The sequence below is a fragment of the Pelecanus crispus genome, chromosome 10, assembly GCF_030463565.1.
Source record: "Pelecanus crispus isolate bPelCri1 chromosome 10, bPelCri1.pri, whole genome shotgun sequence".
NCBI classification, from domain to species: domain Eukaryota; kingdom Metazoa; phylum Chordata; class Aves; order Pelecaniformes; family Pelecanidae; genus Pelecanus; species Pelecanus crispus.
The window spans coordinates 37,050,690-37,065,441 of NC_134652.1; the positions used below are offsets into that span (position 1 = coordinate 37,050,690).

At 44.5% G+C, this 14,752-nt stretch overlaps 1 protein-coding gene across 3 annotated transcripts in view; it reads right to left on the bottom strand.

Moving 5' to 3' along the window:
• Nucleotides 1-773, bottom strand: part of HERC4 (HECT and RLD domain containing E3 ubiquitin protein ligase 4) — a 35,220-nt gene extending 34,447 nt beyond the window's left edge. For all 3 annotated transcript variants that reach the window (XM_075717655.1, XM_075717656.1, XM_075717654.1), the window contains exon 1: nucleotides 739-773. The gene's annotated coding sequence lies outside the window, so the exon portion shown is untranslated. The remainder of the gene's footprint in view (nucleotides 1-738) is intronic.
• Between the last annotated feature and the right edge of the window lie 13,979 nt (nucleotides 774-14,752).

Below are 14,752 nucleotides of genomic sequence, written 5' to 3' on the forward strand. Positions count from 1 at the left end.
CGTGAGAGCCAGCTCACGTTGTCAGCTGCTGGATACTACCGTGTGTGACGTCAGAAGCAGTCCAACGCCGGCACCCAACGCAGACGCCGAGGGCAAGCACCCAGCTCGTCCCCCACCAGCCCAGAGCGAGCGGCCGCGCCGGGGGCAGAGCCCGGACGCTCCCCGCAGGCGGGCCCGGGCTGCGGCACCGCCCCGGGCGCGGGCACCGACCCCGAGGGCTGCGCCCGCCGCTCCCGCCCGCCTCCGCCGACACGCCGCCGAGCGCGGGCAGCCTGCGGCACGGCCTTCAGGGCTCCCCTGCCCGCAGCGCGGCTGCCCCGGGCGCCGCCGCCGCGCTGGGGTGCGGGGAGAGCGGGCGGGGCCGGGGCGGCCCGGGCGGAGGAGCGCAGGTCGGCGGCCGGAGCGGGGCCTCCGCCCGTTCCGACGGGGCGGCGCCAGGCGCCGAGGTCCCCTCAGGGCGCCCCGCAGCTGCTGAGCGCCGCCGCCCGTAACGGTCCCAACCGCCCCCCGTAACGGTCCCAACCGCCCCGGCCCTCCCCGGCGCCGCGATCACCGCTGCTCGTCCCGCCCCGCCCCGCCCCGCCCCGCTCCGCTCCGCTCCCACAGCCACCGCCCCGCCGTGCGGCCCCGCGGGCCGAGCGCGGCCCCCTCCGCTTTCCCGTCCGCCCCGCGGCGCCGAAGCGGCAGCGCCCGGGCCCGCAGAGGTCCAGCAGCGCGACAGGGCCCGGCGGGACTCACCGGCGAGGCGAGGCGAGGCGAGGCGAGGCCGGCCCAGGCGCTCCGCTGCCGCTGCCGCTGCCGCCGGCGCCGCGAGGCCGCGCCCGCCGCAGGCACCCGCCGGCCACCGCGCGGGCGCGAGCGGCCCCAGCCCCGCGCGCTGACGGGGCCCGGCCGCCGCTCCTGCGCAGGCGCCAACCCGGCGGGCGGGGCCGCCGCGCGCCCGCTTCCCCGCTCTGCCGCCCCGCCCTCCCTTGCCCGGCCGCGGGGGCTGGCGCGGTGACGCAGCGGCGGCGGCGCGGCGTGACGTCAGCGCGGCGCTCGGCAGGCGGGAGGCAGCGGCCGCCCGGGGCGGCGGTGCGGGGCCCTGAGCAAGGCTCGGAGCGCGGGTAGGGCCGGAGTCCCCGCGTGGCTCCCGCTGTTGGGCCGCGGAGGCTGAGCGAGCTGGCAGCCAAAGGGAGTTTAGGGGAGGGACCGCGAAGCGTGATGGCGGCTCGGGCTGGCTCCGGGGAGCCGGCCGCGCTCGGCTGGGGAACGAGCGAGCGCGACGGCAGCCGCTTTAAAGCACGCGGGCGTTGTGCTGCACCGCTGCCCTGCGGTCGCCGGCTGAACAGCCGAGCGTGTTCTGCGGCAAATGGCTCCCTCTTGGCCCAGGCCTGCCTGATGGCCCCTCTCCCTGCCGGCGTTCCCAGCCGGCCGCGCCGCGCCGCGCCGCGCAGCCAGCGCTCACCCCCCGCCCCGGTGGGACGGGGGAGAATCGGAGCACTGAGTGAGAAACACGCCTGGGCGAGATAAGGGCAGTTTAATAATCGAAATAATAAAGTAAAATAGGAATGATAATAGTAACAATAATGATAATTACAATAATGATATCCAAAGCAAGTGATGCCCAATGCAATTGCTCCCCACCCGCCGACCGATGCCCAGCCAGTCCCCGAGCAGCGATCGCTGCTCCCCGGCCAACCCCCCCCAGTTTCTATACTGCCCATGACGCCGTATGGTATGGAATAGCCCTTGGGGCAGTTGGGATCAACTCTTCTGGCTGTGCCCCCTCCCAGCTTCTTGTGCCCCTGGCAGAGCATGGGAAGCTGAAAAGTCCTTGACTGGCATAAGCAGCACTGAGCAACAACTAAACCATCAGTGTGTTATCAACATTCTTCTCATCCTAAATCCAAACCACAGCACTGTGCCTGCTGCTAGGAAGAAAATTAACTCTATCCCAGCTGAAACCCGGACACTCCCCTTCCTCGCAGAGCGGTTAAAGACTTGGCTGCCTGTTGCTGTTCCTTCGCCGCGCCCTACAGAGATCGGCAAATCCTTTGCCTGGCCTCTGAGGGCACGAAAAGAATGAGATCGGGGAGCGGGATCCAGGAACTGGATCCGCCAGGCAGAAGCAGGAACAAACTTTATGCTCCAATTACCTGTCATAACTTCTGACAGAAGGGCCGTGTTCCCTGCCGCTGATCCCGCCGGCGTTGCCACGGTGTGGGGCAGCGGTGGCAGCACCAGCCCTGCCACCGGCCTTCCCGGCGCTGGGAGAGGGCTGGCGTGAGGGTGTTTTGCTCCATCCCTCTGGCAGAAATGAATGCAGTTTGCTGATTTCTGCATTCCGCTTAAAAGCTTTTTCTGATTTCTGCATTCCGGTTACAAGCTTTCTCTGATTTCTGCATTCCGGTTACAAGCTTTTTCTGATTTCTGCATTCCGCTTACAAGCTTTTTCTGATTTCTGCATTCCGGTTACAAGCTTTTATCTGTGTCGGAGCATGCACAAGGTGGGCAGGGTAAAATGTTTTTTTTCACTAGTGGAGCGACTAAAGCTAAGTTCACACGCTAGGCACATTTCGTAGCTTTTTTCCCTAGGACTTTGCTTAGTACTGGGCGGAAAATCCATTGCAATGCATTTAAGCGGACCGGGTTGGGAATCCAAATGCAGATTCCTTATTTAGCAGCCTCTCTACAGTAGTCCTGCGATCCACCTTTATGTAGGTCAGCAAGTAAAAAAGGCCAGGACCAGGCATACTTCACAGCAAGTGATTTTGCAAACTATGGGTAAGAAAGGTTCTGGTTTGTGTCATTTTGCCCTGTAAGGGAAAGCATTTAAAAAAAAAAAAAACAAATGGGATGCCTTGGTCCAGCCATTAAACACTCCTTTGTGTATCTAAATAGGTAGGAGTCTACAGGACTTCTGAGGATCCGTGGTTGTAAATTTATCAGTAAAGATCCAAACCAGACATATAAAAAACAGAGAAGATGAGATGGCTGCATAGCTGACAAAGGCTAAATGATGCAGCACTTTTCAGGCTAGCAAATACACAGGTCTGGTTTTCAAAGGAGAGATGTGAGGGATTTGCCTTTTTCCATTCCGCATGTGGGAATGGAAGGTTAGCAGTAGCTGGTACACGTAGTAAATGGAGGAAAACGTTTAATTCGTTATCTTCTAAGCTTCCTTTTTATTTATGAGACCACCAGAGTAGTAACTGCGAATAAATAGACTGTGAGCTCGATTTTAAATATTGTCATTCACTGTGCAATGTGTCCTCTGACCAGCATGTGGGGATATGTCCATGTACTTGAAGAGAACTTTATATGCCTGGTACAATTTTTACGTACAAAAGTATTTTGGTATAACTGGCCTAACGCATTAAATAAGAAATACATAAAGCATGAAACAACACACAATGCTGCACAAATCTCAACTTCCTTGTCTAACAGACATAGCTGTTTTATTTAAAAGAATTTAGTCCTAAAATCAGATTACTGTAAGTTAAATAATTCAAACGTGTCTTCAGAGAACATCTAAGCCGTATTTTTATTCCACTTACTACCTATCTCAGCAAATTTTCTTTTCTGTGCCAGAGAAGCCATGTCCTGCCTGTCTCAATGCCTTCGTGGCGCGAAAGATACCCAGGCAGTGGGGGGGAGGGAGGGAGTATCCACCCTGACACCACATCACTGCTCAGACTCCCGGCCACTCAGTACAACCAATTCTGCATCCACTGGCATCAAGTCTGCCAAAATGTGGTTCTGTAGTTGCAGTGGGCAAGAGAACCACGGGTGAGCGTGCTTGCACCTCAAAATTCCCAACGTCCATTCCGGTACTTGCAAAAAAATCCCAGTATTTTGCTATGATGCAAAATCCAGTGAAAACAAGAAATGTAAATCTGATTAACTTCAGGGAAGGGATTTATTCCTTCTAAGTGCCTTAGCCCAGAGGGTTTCCTATTACAATTGCACAGCCTTCTTATTGATGGTCACAACAAGCAAGAAACTATTTTCAGTTGCCCTGCCATTATTAAAATAGCAATGCTTGGCTACTGCCTGGTGCTTGCTGTCAGCACAATTGCATTTTTTAAATTGTACCCCAGTTAATCACCCATTCAGATAATACAAAAATGAAAAAAAAAAAATCATACATAGTGTTAACTAACATATACTTTATGCTTCATTACTGAAAAACATCTTTCAGTTTTTTGAAGGGCTACAGTGCTACGGCACAAAACTTTCTGTACAGCTAATAACAGGGATGGGCTCTGCTCTCTGCCTCCATTTTCTCCTGGCAACAGTCAGTACAAATTTTATAAACATTAATTCCTCCTTTCAAACCCCTTTGTTTTATACTTCGATGTGTCACAGACTACGCAAAATAGAAATGGGTGTCCAGAACAGCTGATAACATGAAATTAGAGATGTCAGCATTTTGCTGTGAGAAATTACTAACCTTTGTGTGAAGCCTTTGTGTAGAATATTCTTGATTAAGACAAAGGAAAGGCTTTAGAATGCAAATAGCCTTACGAACAAGGTACGGTCAGACCCTTTTATGCCATTTCAGTTTTACATTTTATCCTTCTATTCTTCACAGTACCAATATTTGAATGTTAGTAATTAATGAAAAGTGCCTATGTAGACAGACAGACATAACTCACACATACATACAGAGTACGTGTTTTATACTTTAAAGGTCTTTTCCAACCTAAACGATTCTATGATTCTGTGATTCTATATGCTCTGCTACTTTATAGCGGAGCATGTTTTAGTTCTCTCTCCGCCCACCCTGCTCACTGTAATGATTCTGGTTAGCTCAGATGCAAATGTGTTTACTAGTAAGACCAATTAAAGGTCTAATGATGATGATATGGTGAAAAAAAAACCCAGTTTTTGACCTGTTTGTGAAGGTAAATCACTGCATAAATACTAAATCTAGAATATTGCAAGTTCTGTGTCTAACTTGAGGCACTTAAAATTAAGGGAGCTGTTTAAGGATAACCCGAGGACTCGTAACTTCAAATAAGATAAGCGAGAACAAAACCCTGCAACGCCCCATTCCCCTCATCCTCTCAGGACACAAAATATAGCTGAGATAGCCAAAAGAATGCAATTCATAGGATGACGGATACCAAGAAAATGGGAAAGCAACAAAGGACAATGAAGAATCCTGGACAGGAAGACGACAATGAAGGAAACAAGCTGAGCTTTGCATTAGATACGAAGCTCTTGTCCTCACAAACTCCTGTGTGGATCCAATATCCCCAAGCCCACACAAACTGCAGCTGGCACTTGGAGCCACTACCCCATATCCCGGCAGCGTGGCAGAAGCCACGTAAGCGCCCAGGCATCTTCAGGTTGGGGCTGAAGATGCTGAACATTTCTGAACATCCCACACAGAGGCCTGGGAGTGCAGCCCCTTCCCATGTGGCACGTTCTCTTCCTACTGCAATGGTACTTCTCACTATTACATGAATTTTTCTGTTATAAACAGATCAGCAGGCCAGGTGCTAACTGAACACCACGAAGTTCCCATGTAATCTTTTGGGGTTTTTGGCTCAAGTGTTGGAGGCTGAGACACCAGTTCCCATGTCATTAAACCGGGCTTTTGCTCAGGTCGAAACTCATCTTTGATTTTTAAGATGGAATCCTACAGAAGTACAAGATCAATCATTGAGCCAGTTCTGCCCTGCAGAGACCGATTTGAGAACACGCTGAACCTCAGCTTATAAAATAGCAGCTCCAAGCGGTGCCACATGCTGCTGATTCTGACATGCCACTGTGTCTTTGCATGGCAGGATGATGAAGCACCCTAAAATTAGCCTTATTACTATTTCGTAAAGAGCAGGCAGAAAGGTAGCAGACTGCACCGAGGAGAACAAAGAGGCACAGGAGAGGAGCAGAACTGAGGCTCATACGCAGGCCGGTCACAACACTTCATGGTGAGCATCTTGGCTTCTTTGCAAATTTCCATGTTGGATTGTTTGGTGTCATTTCTTATTCCAAGCACAGAGTGACCTACTGTGAAAGAAAGGTGCTCATGTAAACAGAGGCGGGGTGGAGGGATCTGTTCTCTCAGGGGCCTTGGGAGACAGCACAGGGGAAAACTAACTGTGAAAATGCCACAGATGGTCTCTTTTCTTAGAGGTGTGGTGGGAGCTGGCATTTAATTCACAGAATTAAGTTTGTTGTTAATGGAACAGAACTGGGAATGGAAGAAAAAATAGTGCTGGTATGGAAACCAGACATACCACGATAAAGCCCCCTCTCCATTGAGCCAGACCGATTTTTTATCCTGGTATTCATCTCTCTCTCTGACCCATTTCTTGGGTGATAAAGTCTTTGGCTTTACAAGGAGTAAGTTTTGAGAGAAAAAAAACTTCCAGGCAGTAGGAAGATGGGCGTGGATGCGTTCGGGTATGGGAACAGAAATAGTGAAGGAAAAGGTCCCAGACCAGAGTAACGCTTGCAGATGAGGAGAAAAAAGAAACTGTAAGGAAATGTTTGAATGTCAGAGGGCACAACAGGCATCCATGCAATGGATGTTCGGGCTGATTGCTAGGAGAGAAGACGACACAGCATGCGTCTCTAGGAAGCAGAGGGCTCCACCACCAGCTAGGTGTAACAGTCTATGGCCCTGTGCCTAAGCAATTGTCAGGACATGCTGTTTTCTCTATTCCTGGTAGGACTCTGTGAAGAATAGCTAGGAAGAAAATAGTAACTCTGAGGCATAAACTGTGACCAGTGTGTTCAAACTACATCCAGCTGTTTCTGCTATTAGTTATCACTCAAAAATATGGGACTATTTTGCAACAAAGATATTTCTGTTTAGTAAAGATGGCTGGACAGTACTCTGCAGCTTTTGTGATTTACTTCAGGAAAAGACTCATGATTTCACATGTATTACTGAAACCCAGAGGGGCGCGATACTGTGAGATCTATTTTGGTGCAGTTAGCAACTGACAGATATTTGGTATAGCATGGACTGAAACGTGGTGTCAAAGTGGTAATGAATCTGTGCCATTTGTATCAACTACAGTACAGGGCGTATCTGTTCAAAAAGTGGATTAAATATTCACAGTGGATGAACTCTTGGACAGATGGAAAACTAGATTTCTCTTGGGGAGGCTGTTAAGGGGCTCCACAGAAATTATATGTGAGCAGTCAGGGCTTGGAGTCCTTGGAGGACTGTAACTCTGAATTACCTATGATGTAAGTCTCAACCTTAGCATTAGAATAAAACATTTCAAAAGATTTTTGATTTTGGAGACACAAGGAAAGTAAGCTGTAGGAGATGAGCAATCAAACGCCCATAACTGTGTGAAAAATGCTGCTACCCACTGCACAATTCGTACGTAGAGAAACCTATCGACGACTCATGTTCCCCGAGATCTCCTATGCCAATACTTACTAAGCTCCCATTTAGGAAAGAAAAACTGCCACAAACTTGTAATCTTTCGTTTCTGTTTACTGACACTGGAGTTGTGCAAAATGCTGGCAAGCTGCTTGTTGATTTTTTAATGTGAGTGATTTAGAGGCCCTTACTGCTCTCCAGAAAATCCTGGGACAATGTTTTTGGGATAATGTTTCTTTGTTTATTTAGTCTACCAGCATACAAAAACCTCTTTCAATGTAAAACTTCAAGCTTGTAAAGGGGAGGCCACAGCAACTATCTATCATTTGGAAGCAGAAACAGTAGAGCAGCCACCTGTGCCAAACCTCCATTGCATTTAGCTGGCTTTTTTTTTCTTGGATAGGGAGGGAGGTAGCAGCGATTCATCACCCATGTCTGACCGATGAAGGCTTTCTTGTCATTGATGTCAGCAAGCCACTAGGACACCACTAAATATGATCACTGATCCCAATCAGAAAGGCTCATTTGAGGGGCACTGGATAGTCCCCACTTAACACACATATATTTACTTTCATAAAAAGAACAATAAAGGGCTATTTCCAGCTTCTGGGCAGGGCTCTAGAGCAGCAAAATTACTCTTAAACATACATAGACAGAAATTTGAGAGTAGTCCTAGGGCTTGGATCCCTGGAGATTCAAGAGAGATTGTTCCTGAGACTGTCTCAGGAAAAGACACAGCATTTCCACAGTATCCAGCTGATACATAGCAGCTTCTGTTTGCCCCACGACCCAGTGGAGACATCCAAAACCAGACAGATTCGCAACAGGAAAAGTCAGCTTGAAACTCCAGTTTAATCAGAAAACACTTCCCCAACATTTTTTAGCCAACACACTTGTAAAAAAATATTGTGCCCAATGTGATAAAACTTTTGTAAATACAAATAATTCAATACAAGCAATATTGTATGCTTATAAACTTGCAGCAAACTCAGCCAGGCACACTGGCTCTTTAACAGACGGTATAAATACTACAAAGTAAACTCCTTTGAGTATAACTTTTTTTTTTTTTTTAATAAAATGAATGAAAATAATGCTTATTTGGCCTTATGGCCAAGTGGTTGCTTTGTAATAAACAGCATTAGGATTAAAAATCACTTTTCCTGAGAGGCAAATGACATGTGAGCTTTGTCATTTTTCCTGAGCTCTTGTTCAAGTTTGAGCCTCTAAATAGCCCATCACCATTATAAACCTGTTTGGGTTATCTGCTGAGTTTATAATAACCATAAGCATTAAAATACTCTGTTCGTATCTATCACAATCCCTACTGGCTTCCCTGCAGAATTAGAATAGACATGAACCTAGAAGCATTTTGTTTATAACCATTACAAATAGTCATAATTTCCAGTGAGTTGTATCAGCAATGCTCTCTTAAGAATCTAGTATTTGGGATTACAGTGTCTGCACATTTTCAAGTTCAATTTATGAAAATTGTCATCTTTAGGCTAAGATTTAGTTTAGACTTGTTAGTAGCAATACCTACAATTTTAGTGTCTTCACTTTAAATGTTTCTGCACCATTAGTTTTACAGCTAGTTTTGACTGGATACAGAACTCACTATTTGCCCAAGGAACAACAAAACAGATATTGTTATTATATTAATTTTCCTAATGTTTTCTAACAAAACCACAGCAAGTTAAATACCATTTGACAAGCAGAATTAAAATGTTTTTTAAAATATAATTTAAATGTATGTATTTTGAAGTGAGATTTAAAAACTCAAGAATTACCAAATAAATTTATGTTTATAGCTGTATTTCGGGAAACTTCAAATTCTTTAAATATTTGAGAAATTAAAGATTCAAATACCATGCTTGCCTCTGCCATAATTTCTTTGGACATACAGGGATCAACATAAAAAGAATAAAACCGGAAACTAATAATATATTAATTGTCACATATTTTCTGATGCAAACATTTGGCTGCATCAAATCCTGCATCTCAGTATCTACACCAGAGAGATCTTCACATCTCTGCAAAAGAACCAATGTTTTTCTCTTGCCCCTCATCAAGAGAGCAAGTATTTCAGGATTAGGAAGCATACGGTATGTAAAGAGTTTCTTTCCTAAGTTTTTCAAAACCAGGAAAGGAAACAATACTGCTTGGAGCACTGCTACCCCTCCTTAATAGTTTCAGTAACACAATCAAAAGGAGCCCATGGGAGGGCACAGAAAGTAGCTATATCTGCAAGGTGGAGACTGTTATTAGAGGCATCATTCTTGGGAATCAAATTATTCATTGGTTCTTGGATTTTAAACTTTATTATCTTGACTAAAGCTGGGAAAAGTCTGGAAGTTCTTCCCACTGAGTTATTTCTCTTGGTCCTCCCAGGCCAGTAAGTCAAAGCCATCATTTTCCCTGCTTCCCTCTCCTCTAGGTCAAACCCTCAGATGGGTAAATTGTTTCTCAATGGAAGCCAATGGAACTAATGCCAATTTAAACTAGCTGAGTCTTGATGAGTTTATATCACAGTTCAAAACCCCACAACTGAGTATGTCAAGTGTGAAAAAATACATGCGTATACTCCTTTCATGCAGCGCAAACTGAATTGCATTTCACGTAAACTCTATCCATCACGGCATGATACCAGCAGTTCTGGCTCCCCTTCCTGCTCCAGCCCCACTGAAACTTCTCTATTCACTCAAACACCTTAAATCCTATTCAACAGCTCAATACACAACAGAACAAACCCGCTCTATACAGGAGGAATAGTTTTCATATACGACACCCATGGGTTATAAACGTTGTGCCTGAGACTTTCTGAAGTACGTCTCTTCAAAACATGTATTTTGATTTTCAAAAAATGACAAGTAAAGATTTAGGTGACTGCCTCTAGTTACTCAAATGTCAAAATCTTGGCCAATATGAAGTTATATAAACACGCCAAATGAGAATATACAACTGGATCTACACAGGTAATTCCTCAGCTTTTCAACAAGTATGTAAGAAAATTGAAAGTATATCTTTGTAACTATTCAATGAAAACGTAGGCTTGGTCTTCATATCCTGTCTTTGAATTCCCAAGCTAGTAAATATTTCTTTATAAAATAGATGTTTTCTTGATTTACTGTGTTGTCCTGATTTAACATTAAGCATATACTTGAAGAACTTGTCTAAAGTGTCTAAAGAACTTGTCTATACTTGTCTAAAATTTACTTCAAATACCGAGTTTCCACAGCCCCACACCACCAATGCCAAAAAGGTTCTGTTGTGCTTTAAGAGGCCTTTCCTAATTAGATCAAATAAAAAAAAATACATACCATAACATTTGCATTTTCTTTCTAAGTGTCACAGTTTGTAGTCTTCCAATATTCTTCCTTTTCTAAAGCAAAAAGAAGTGAGACGTTTAAAAAAGCATTTTCAAAGGCACCCTAGGCAGAAAGAAAATTCCTTTTTATAACTTGTGTGATAGCACATGGCATTACTATATGTCACTGATGTACCAGCTGGTCTAAACTTGGCTTGTAATATGTGTGGTTTATCAGATCAGAATATATTTTAAATCCTGTGATATATCTTTTGACTCCTTCCATGGAGTAAATTGATATTTTGACTATTGGGAAATTAGATGGTTCTGGAGACTGCCAACTGCATAAGCAGAACCACTGGCTTAAATGTGGCCTGGGAAAGTAGTTATAAACATTTTTGATTACTAGGTAATTTCTTTGAAATGAATTAGAGGTCTTACTTAGTTTCCTATTAGAAAAGGTATATCCTCCTCTCTTTCTCTTCCTTCCTTTCTTTCTCCGTCTTACACACTTATGAAAAAGTCACATTTGGCATAGTTAACAGCTTGCACAGCTGGTCAGAATGGCCAGTACCTCCTGCTATTGTCGCTCTGAGGTAATTTTCTGGGTCATGATCCTTACTTCGGTAAGTGAGCTTACATTATCTAAATATTACTTGTTCTTTAGCTAGACAGAGTGATTCTTCTGGTGTTTAATAACCTGGTACTATCAAACTACTTTAATTCTCATCTCTGTCCCTTCTGAAAGTTTGCTTGTGTTTTGACAAAAAAGACCCTTATTTTAAAATTAATTCTGTCAGTAAAGTTGTATCCCGAAGATGATACCCGAAGATGTGGCACTTCGGGATATGGTTTAGTCTGGTCTACCCTTGATTAGTCTAGAGTGGGCTTGGTAGTGTAGGTTAATGGTTGGACTGGATGATCTTAAAGGTCTTTTCCAACCTAGATGATTCTATGATTCTATGATTCTATGATCCTAAAAAACCCAGGTTTTTTTGAAGCTTCATCAGTATCTATAGATACAATTTTTGCAGTGCATTTTCATATATTCATAAATTATGTTCTAATGTGAGTCGGTTTAAAATTACAATGTAAAAAGTAACATTTAAAGTGGGAAGGTGACTCAGTGGCCTGAGGGAAGGCGTTCCAGACAGATGAGGCAGCATAAGGGAAAAGAGTGCCAGAATCATCCGGAGGGGTGGGTAAACTGATCTCAAGTGTGCATAGTAAGGTGACATACTAAAGTGCTGGTAAACCAGTAACTATTTCGCAAACCAGTCACCTAATGAGATTCAGATTTTGGAATGATATCCTAGTTACTTTTCATTACAAAATGGTACTGGTTTAATACAAAGGAGAAAAAAATTAAAAGCCACAGAACTTCTGTAGAAGTTGTTTTATTCCCTTCTCTGTACAATCAGAGAGCTGGGCAGAGTCAAAGCTTTCTGAACGCTATGCACAAGGGGTCGAATAATAGCAGCTAGCGCTCATTCTCCTCCCTGTAACCAAACACGATTCCCATAACCCCACAGGCCATTACTGCATTTTATTTGTTGGTACAAAGACTGCCATGCTTTTCTGCTGCCACCATGTGTTGAGATGACAGGTTCCATGTGAGTATGGGTATAATCTCTCTACCCCAGCTGCGCCCCTTCAGACTGCCCACTTCTCAGTTCATCCTATTACACCACTCTAATACACTATACACAGTCTCTCCTTTCCACAGAGTTTGCTTCTGTTGTATTTTAGCAAACTGTTATCAAACTGTGCTCTCCTGCTACCTAATCTATGCATGTCAAGCTCTCGTCTTTAGTTAGTTCCTCAAACTGTTTATCCCAGGCCTACCTAGCTGAGGTGATCCGATGACCAGGAGTTCACAGATGAGCTGACTGCCATGCACGCTGCTGATAAACCACTGAAACTCTTACCTGAGTGTGCTTGGAAAGCAAGAGGTCTCAAGAAATTATTTTTAAAATGTAGACTATCCATGAATGCCCTCTCCTTATCCTCTTCTAGCAACAATCCTTTAAGACATTCTAATTAGGGGAGTATCTCATGACGTAGAATTTTGGCAACTAAGTTATTGAGTATTTTGTCCTATTACACATCTGGCTAGAGCCGATGGTCTCTACAGTTCGAGTTGTCTGTAACAGGCACCAAAGCCCCTGATGCTCAAAACACCAGCCATTCGTTCTGGTTTTGGTTACTCAAACCCTAAAGGTCCTCATCTACACTACCATTAGGCTGAGTTGCCTCAGGCTCCTGCCAGCTGCCTGGTCCTTTGTGTTGAATTTGCTCTAGGCCTCGGGGCCTCTAATATAAAACAAAGAAATACACTGGAAAGCCACTATACCTAATTTAGAAAAAAGATACTGAAGATACCTATATTTTATATAAATGCTATGTATGTTCTTCATTCAGACAGGAGGCAAGAACCTCTGAGAATATTTCCCTCATTACCCTGCAACTCACATTAATCAAGTTTCCACAAATAATAGCCACTCTTAATTTATTCTTTTATGTTAAAAGCACTTAAAGATGGACTCTCAGTGAAGTCTCTGAGTTCTTTAAGGATTTTGTAATTTCTTTGTAAGTAGCCTGGATGAAATTCTGCTCTCTGTTCTGGATGTGCAATGCCATTTAAGTGATAAGGACTGCACTGTAAATCTCTGACAAATGCGTAATTGGAAATCAAGACTGTGTGGTTACAAAGTACGCCTCACTAGACTGACTCTTAATCCACTTTAAAAAATACGATCCATAGTGTGGTGTTGTGTTAATCTCAACCCCAAGTCAAAAGCATGAATGTATATGACTGCCTCTGGACAACAGTTAGCGGTTAACAAAGGCAGCGGTTAACAAAGGCAGACAGTGTAGATGTCAGGTATGCCTAATATCAACCATAGAAATAGCTACCATGAGAAAAAAAAATTTAAACTTTTATTACAATACAGATAAAAGGAGGAAAAGTTCAAATAATCAAAATATAAACCATATAATATGGCTTTCATTTTAGTAACGTTCCTGTATTTCCTTTTCCTTCAGATTTAGGTAACAAGATACCTCCACTCTTTGTACCAGTCCCTCTGACAGCCTGTTCAGTTGGCTATAAACACCCTTTTTAGATGTTTTGGAGATGTATGTTCTGAAGAAAGGTAAAGAAGCCAGTTGAAATGGATAGAGCTGTAGCTGCTAGGGTTTAATCCTGTTTTATCTGAAGAACAAATTAGACAAGCCACGAAAAGGGGGGGAGCAAAACCCAGAAAAGAACAGCAAAAGTACACACAGAGTGTTTGGCTTAGTGCCCTCTCTTACATATAATCTGAGGAAAACAAGTCCATCGTTGTATCAGCTACAGCAAGATCTGGCAAACCTCTACCAGCATCGGACTGAGTCGGTGCCAACCAGTGCTCTCGTAGCTGGAGACATGAAACAACACAGCAAAACTGGTCTTGTCTGCTAAGCCAGGTTCCTATTAAAAACAAGAGAAGAAAAGGCATGAAGGACAAGAAATAAAGTGAGGAAATAAAAGACGACAGGGAAGGAGAGGGCCATAGTAGGAATGCAGATCTTGCATATCACAGTGTCCCAACTTAGGTGAAGACAGTAGAACTGGCATTATCTGATCCCCTTTTATGGTCTGTTTTGGACTAGTCATGCCTCACAATCAGGACAGTGAAATCCTACAGTGTCAGAATGGATCCTGTAGTCTCTGACGATGCTGGGAGTAGTAACCCTGATGGTAAATCTCACACCTTTCAGTCAAGCTGGTTTTTTGGCATCAATGTCAAATCAAGCTTCCTCCTGCTTCACTTGCCCCAAGAAAGTCATGAATGGAATGGCACATCCCCTTGACATTTTGTTCAGTAATCAAACCCAGTTTCTGGGTTATTAATTTTAATCCATTGATTTCTGATCTTGTGTTTCTGTTGATTACCAGACATAGTCTCCACCAAGTCACTGGATTTTGTAGATAGGAGTCCTCATCAGTATTATCTCCATTTTTTCTGTATTTGATTTTTTCATGATTTTTAAAAACAATCTTATATAACACGTTGCATCAAATTTTTGCTTCTTTGGGCAACTGTCAGTCTCTATGTATCAGTATTTGCTGT